Source organism: Chenopodium album, chromosome 3 (genome assembly GCF_948465745.1).
Source record: "Chenopodium album chromosome 3, dcCheAlbu1.1, whole genome shotgun sequence".
Taxonomy (NCBI): domain Eukaryota; kingdom Viridiplantae; phylum Streptophyta; class Magnoliopsida; order Caryophyllales; family Amaranthaceae; genus Chenopodium; species Chenopodium album.
The window spans coordinates 25,294,724-25,302,395 of record NC_137836.1 but is presented as its reverse complement, the minus strand read 5'-3'; positions in this window follow the sequence as shown (position 1 = coordinate 25,302,395).

Genomic DNA, 7,672 nt, shown 5'->3' with positions numbered 1-7,672 from the left:
CCCGAGCTTATTGAGCCACTACAAAGTCATTGGAGTTTGATCGTATTTATGAACGTTCATATGAAGCCCAAAACCGAGTTAAAGGAATTTAATCAGGTGATTAAGGCCTCAATATATAAAGAGGTCCAAAATTTCCCACACAAATTACGGACCAAACAAGAGAAGAAATGGGCAACAAAAGAAGCCACAAAGCCCAACTCGCAGCTCCATTTGACCGGGCCCGATCAGGCGAGCTAGCCCAGTTGGGCGGACATCTTCAGCATCAAGTTATTCACTTAGTGTGCCAGCAAATTATTGGGCTTGCTTACTCGGTTTTCACTGACCAGAGGAGTAGAAGCTTTAGTTTTGCTAGGCTGTGATTAATTTGTTAGAATTAGTATTTCTAAGATATTCTAGTTTTCTTGTCAGACTTTTGGTAGGAATCTTAGGATTTATTTTTTCTTAGTTATCTTTTATTAGGATTAGTTTTAGCGTTACTCGTAATATATAAGCTTTGACTTTGAACTTTCCAAAGGTTTTTTATTAGGTAGTTTTAGTTGTAGTTTTGGCTTCTAGATTTTGTTCTTAACTTGTTTAGCTTTTTTCTCTTTATCTTATTATATTTCTTATTGCTTTTAATTATGCTTTATTTAATTGGTTTGTTTAGTTTAGTTTTAATTATGTGCGAGTAGTTTAATTCTAGGGTTATGAGGATCCATAAATAATATGAAGGGGTAATTTATTATTGTTGATTGTCAATGCTAGATTAATTTCCTATTGATTGATTTAATGCTATGTAACTAGACATGCGCATGTCTTTTATGTATGAGTTTAGCAATATTAATTCGAGATTCGAGAGATGAGAATTAATATTAAGGCTTAGTTTCAATAGGTAGGTTAATCTATAAATTGTTAAGTCGAGATTCGAGAGATGAGATTTAATACCAGTAGATTAATTCTATGATTGTAATACGTAGCGAAAGCCCTTTATGATCTAATTAATTTATGCATTGATGTTTGATTATTATGTTTTTTTCCTGGAATATTGTTTATTGGTGAAATTATGCCCTAGGTCTTTTATTCATTGATTTCCTCTATTTTTATTCTTCCCTACATTTACTACTCTTAGTAGTTTAGTTATCCTTCGATTACAATATATTGGTTACTTTATAATTTAGATTGCTTTAATTAATTAGAAATAGAAAGACCAGTTTTCCTGTGGATTCGACCCTACTTCCCTATCTGCATTAGTTAGAGTATTTAGGTATTACTTTTGATTGGGTGATACGACTTTAGCCTGTCAAATTTTGGCACCGTTGCCGAGGAAACGGTTTTTATTTTTATTTCTAATTATTATTAGAGTCTAGATTATTTTTAAATATTTTTTTTAATTTATAATTTTTTTTATGAGTTGAAAATATCCATGCTTATGCCAATACAAGAATTATATGATTTTTATGCAGCACCTAAATACTGTCTTTGTCAATATCGTCTTTGTCATGAAAAGCCTTATGCACTTATAGTGAGTTTTTTGTGCGTGCTGCAGATGATTTTAGAGTCTTTCCATATACATATGATCATATTCAGAAACGATTTGTTGCTAATAAAAGTTATTGGAAGGCTCTTGATGAAAAAGTCTATGGACACTATAGTAATATGAATGTTATTTAGGATGAAGAACCATCGGTTATAGAATTTGTGGTCAAAAAATCATTGGTTAACGAATCGTTGATTGAAAAATCATTAGTTGCAGAAACGGTGGTTGAAAATCCCTTTGATAATGATGAGGTTATTCTTAAGGGTGAAATTTTCAAGTCATTATTGGATGATAAAGACAATGACTACCTCCATGTTCGCTCTATTAATTCTAAATTTTTAACGGAGAAGTAGAAGGTTGTGGTGTACTTTCATCTCTCTCTTTTGATTTTTCCTTCTACCTTGAGTTCTCTTTATGTGCTCCTAACCTTTTCTGTGTAGGGATTAATGTGCTTGCAATTAAGCCTTATATAGTGTTTAATGAAATGTTTGCAGGAGCGTTTGATAAGTTACTCAAGGCGTTAATTCTTCTGATTGAGAGAAGGAGTATGGTCGAGAGGGACCTTTATAAACTAGCTCTTTGCGGGAGGCAACCCGTAACTTAATTTTTCCTTTTAGTTTAGTTTTTTCTTATTTTTCTGTGTGTGTTTTATTTTATTATTTTTTTTTTTTGAGAGGTAGAGGAGAGTACATCTTATATTTGTGGGAGTGTGATTCTGTGCAGAGATGACTAGAAAAGTTTAGAAAAGATCGAAAGGCTAAAGAAATCCCAGGACAATTAGCAGCAACAAACTGGCCCGTCAAATCAGTAGCACGGGCCCGGTCGGGCAGAGCTCGGCCCGATCGGGCGCGAGAGCGGTCAGCAGAATTTGTCAACTTCGACAAGCCATAACTTTCTCGTTACTTATCGGATTTAGGCGTGTGACCTATCGTTGGAAAGCTCTTCAAGTATACTTTTCAATGCAATTAAAATAACTGCATTATCCCTTATATATCAAAAGTTATGATCAGAAGAGTACACCTGACTCAAATTCTGACTTTTTCCTACTAACACTTTGTTTCTTTCTTGCCCATATTTGTTCCAAAGAGATGCATTGCAATCCTAGAGGCTTTGGTGAAATTATTTTGGTGATGTTGAGGAGTAGTCACCTTGACTACTAGATTCCCTCTAAGACAATAAAGACATTGTCTAATTTAGTTTTAGGGGAGGTTCTCGTGTGCGCTTGGTATATATACCTTTCACCCTCTCTCTTATTATTTTATTTATTTATTTACTTTTTTTCCTTTTGGTTTTCTTAGTTTAGTTTTTATTTCTTTCTTAGGTAAGATTTATTGCTTTCAAAAAAATAAAAAAAATACAAAAAAATATTCCAATGAATTATTAATCATGCGTCTCTGTGGCCCTTGATGAAAATTTTTCGAAATTGTTTTGATTCTTGGTTATTGATGCTAAATATTATGGATTTTTTTATCATGATTTGAAGTTTGATTGCTTAGATGTCCTAACATGCGTCATTTGTCCAACTACTTGTGAATATAGTGCTTGACTAGTTGATTTGGTTAGGAAAGTGTGTTAGTTCCTGGTATGTCAAGAAGTTGAGTATTGGTTTGCAACTTTGAGTAATGTTTGTATGACTCATTATTATGCACATTGAGGAGGACGAAGGCGTTTATTCTATCAGGTGGCCTTCAGACGATATTAGATACATTTGCTCCCTTCTTGCTACCCATGTTGTTGCTTGTGCCCTTTTATTGTTTATTTAGCCACATTACAAGCCTATTTAAGCCCCATTGGTTACTAGTCCCAAGCTTGGCTTGGGGGAGCTAATAGTTAGTGAGGTGAGGGAGTTGTTGTGTGCACATAATTTGCACAATGTGAAAAAAAGAAGAGTGATTATTCTTTTGATATTATGATTGGAAAAAAATGTTGACAATTTATGTTTCAAAGTTGAAAAAATTTCCAATGTGAGATAAAAAGAAAAAAAATCAAAAGAGAAAAAAAAATTGTTTCAATGTTCAAGTATTCTAATTGAAGGTTGCAATAGAAAAAAAAAGAGTTTCAAAAAAAAATATTCAAAAGAAAAGAAGAAGTTCAAAGTTGGTATCACTCTAGTTTCATGATGTTTATTTTTATGAGCGATTTATTGTAAGTGTTGAAAATATTGTTAATATTGGTTGGTTTGTTTGGTGAATTTTTGCTGAGTTGAGTTGAGTTATGTTGGAGATTTTTGGTCATTTTTTATTTTTGACCTTGGTTTCATTTATAAGGATTTGGCTCCCTTAAGCATAGCTTTACTCCCACATTTTCCCAAATTTATCCTACCTTTTACCCTAGCCTTTTATTACAAGCTTTGAAGACCTTCCGACCTTTGTGCATAGAGTTGTGTGAATGTGAAATTAGTTGTTTATCAATGCAAATAATGATTTGACATATTTTGAGTCGACTATTTAGGTTGAGTGCTTATTTCTTTAAACACAAGAGAGTGTGAGTTGGGAGGGCATTGCTCACATAATAGGGGTTGGTTGGAGAGCGATCGAGTACATATTTTACTCGCCACATAAATGAGAGTCGAGTGCAGCAATAGTCTTGAATTCTATATGCTCTTGTGGTGTGCTCTATTTGACAATTGCTAGGGAAGATTGGCAGTTAGATGGATTTGATTGGTTAACTTTGATACATATTTGTCGGATTTAACTTGAATCGTATTTATTGATTTAAATTATATTTGGGGTGAAGTATTGATTTATTTATTCATTGCTTTGCTTAGAGACAAGCAAAGGTTTGACTTTGGGGAGTTTGATGAGTGTATTTTATATATATTTTTATTCCCCGTTCCACGGTCATATTTGTGCTTATTTGAGCTCTGCAGAACTATTTTTATTACTAATACACGTTTTCTTGTGTTTTTGTAGGAATTTGTAGGAATTTGTAGATTTATGATAATTCCCGAGCTTATTGAGCCACTACAAAGTCATTGGAGTTTGATTGTATTTATGACTGTTCATATGAAGGCCAAAACCGAGTTAAAGGAATTTAATCCGGTGATTAAGGGCTCAATATATAAAGAGGTCCAAAATTTCCCAAATAAATTACGGACCAAACAAAAGAAGAAATTGGCAACAAAAGAAGCCACAAAGCCCAACTCGCAGCTCCAGTTGACCGGGCCCGATCAGGCGAGCTAGCCCATTTGGGCGGACATCTTCAGCATCAAGCTATTCACTTAGTGGGCCTGCGAATTATTGGGCTTGCTTACTCGGTTTTCACTGACCAGAGGAGTAGTAGCTTTAGGGCTTGTTCCGATTGACTGAACTCAGCTGAACTGAACTTAACTGAACTGAACTAAACTGAACTGAGCTGAACTGAACTGAACTAAACTGAACTGAACTAAGCTAAACTGAACTGAACCGAACTGAACTTATTAATTAGTAATTTCTAACTACGGATTAGTGATCTTTGATTATTTATTGATTATTTATTACTATATATATGTGTATATACAAATTTACATAATAATAATAATAATAATAATAATAATAATAATAATAATAATAATAATAATATTAATATTATTATTAATTTTGATTATTATTATTATTATTATTATTATTATTATTATTATTTATTGATTATTATTATTATTATTATTATTATTATTATTATTATTATTTATTGATGATTATTATAATTATTATAATTATTATTTATTGATTATTATTATTAGTATTATTATTTCAATTTTTATTGTTATTATTATTATTATTATTATTATTATTATTATTATTATTATTATTATTATTATTATTATTATTATTATTATTAATATTATTATTTATTGATGATTATTGTTTAGGGTATTTTTACCCTAGACACGTGGACCAATGAGAGGTCGCCACGTGTCGAGCTCAGGATGGCCCATGTGGCTCAACATCCTCTTGACACTTGGCGCCCTCAGATATGCCTCTTAAATGGCGGCCTTCAAGGGCCCAAATCCCTAGGAGAGCCGTAAAACGGCGCAGCCCACTAAAGTCTAGGTCAAATGACCTAGATAGGGGCACATTCTCCAACGACCCTATAAATAAGGAGATATTCCCCCATTTTGGGGAAACATTCAATCATTTATTACACCTTTATTCTCTTACATCAGAGAAAGACCTGAGCTTGGAATCCGAGCAGATACCCACCTAAATTTCCGTTCTCTTTATTCCGTTTCAAGTTACTAACTTGACCGTCGGAGGCGGAGCTCCAACCACCCGGAGTCTCCGTTATTTTGCAGGTACAGCTCAGTCGGATCAGACTTCGTGACGTAACTCTCCTAAGGGACAAAAACACCCAAAACATTTGGCGCCGTCTGTGGGGAGAGTACCTCGAAGATGGTTCAAGAGTCTGTACCACCCCCTAACCGTCTGGGCGATGACCCAGAAGTCTTTACAGACCAGGAGGATGAGGATCCTCAGGTCGAAACCTTTACAGCCGATGATGGCTCGCTCAGAATCAAGAGCATCCGACCCAGAGATATTCTGGAGCGGGGTGCCTCCCAGGCGGGTCCAAGCTGACCCACTTGGCAGCCGGAAGGGGAAACCCAAACGGCCGTTGGATCAGCCCCTGTCACCCGAGACGAACTCATGAGATTCATGACAAGTTTCAAAGGTGAAATTAAGGAGCTGATCACCAAAAGCCGGGCTGGCCCAAGTAAAGGTCAGTCGGCGAAGAAGACTCCTCCAGAGAAGGGGAAGTCAGTCAGAGACCGGCAGCCCACTCCTCATCCAAAGGAGAAGGCAGCCGGGACCATTGATTGGTCAAAAATTCTCCTTCCTAGGAAGAACACCAATAACACTCGCCGGACTCAACAGCCGGTGAGAAGTAAAAAATCAACTCTTAATGCCCGGGAGATCATAAACCGGAAGAGAAACCAATCGCTGTCTGAGTCGGCTTCAACGTCGAACGTTCCAGACAGCTTCAACAACATTTTTGCAGGGAGTGTACCCTCCTTGCATGAGAGCCAAACAGGCTGTAATACCGTCCATTCTGGCCCTCACATGATTGGAGCTGTACCGTATGTGCCTACTCAGGTTTACAGACAGTATCCCCTTCACTTCATGCAACCAGCCTTCTTTAGAGGTCAGGCGGCATATCCAAATGTCCAGCCATTGGACTGGCAGCTTCGTCTGCTGCGCCTGGGTGAACAACCTTCTGCGTTCACCCGGGAGATAACCGAGGCGGCCCAGCCGGCCAAGGTTAAGAATGTATTGGTTGGTACCTATGATGGTACCACCAATCCGGAAGACCACCTCATGGCTTACACCAACCTCATGTATCTGCAGGGGTTGGATGATGCCACTTGGTGTCGATGTTTTCCGGCTACATTGAAGGGCATTGCCCAACAATGGTTTGGTAATCTGCCAGCCGGGTCCATCGATAGCTTCAGGAAGCTAGCCTTCCTGTTTGCTTCCAACTTCTCAATGAACATCCCTGCTAAGAAACAAGCCTTGATTTGAGCATTATTAATCAGGGAGAGAGAGAAGGGCTGCGCTCATATGTCAGGCGGTTCAATCTGATCAGAACTCAGATTCAGGGATTGTCTGATGAGGTAGCTTTTACAGACTTTTTCAAAGGTCTGAGAGATGGGTCGACCTTTAAGTTCGACCTAGTCAGAAAAGGGGCTTTCACCTTACATGCGGCCCAGAGGGAGGCGGAAAGCTACATTCAAGCTACCGACCTCTGCTCGCCTGGTAGTCAGTCGGACTCTAAGAAGTCCGACAGAAAGACAATCGGCCTGCTCAGCCGGCTAAAAAGAAAGAAGAGAGCAAAAAGAGAAAAGAAATCTGGGCGGTTAGTGATTCTGACCAGCCGTCCCAGAAGAAGAAGAAAGAGTTTAAACCGTACGTCCCCAAGTACAAGTTTAACAAGGACTGCAATTCTATCCTCATGGAAATTAAGGACCGGCTGTCCCTAGAGAAGCCGAATCCAATGAAAAGTTCCATTCAATCAAGGAACAAAAATAAATTTTGCCAATACCATGAGGAAGTTTGCCATGACACCAACGACTGTTTCAGCCTTCAAAGGGCGTTGGACCGTCTGGCTGACAAAGGAATGCTGAAGTCCTATATTTCTAAGTCCCCAGCCGGGGCAAAGAAGAAGAATAAGGGTCAGTCCTCT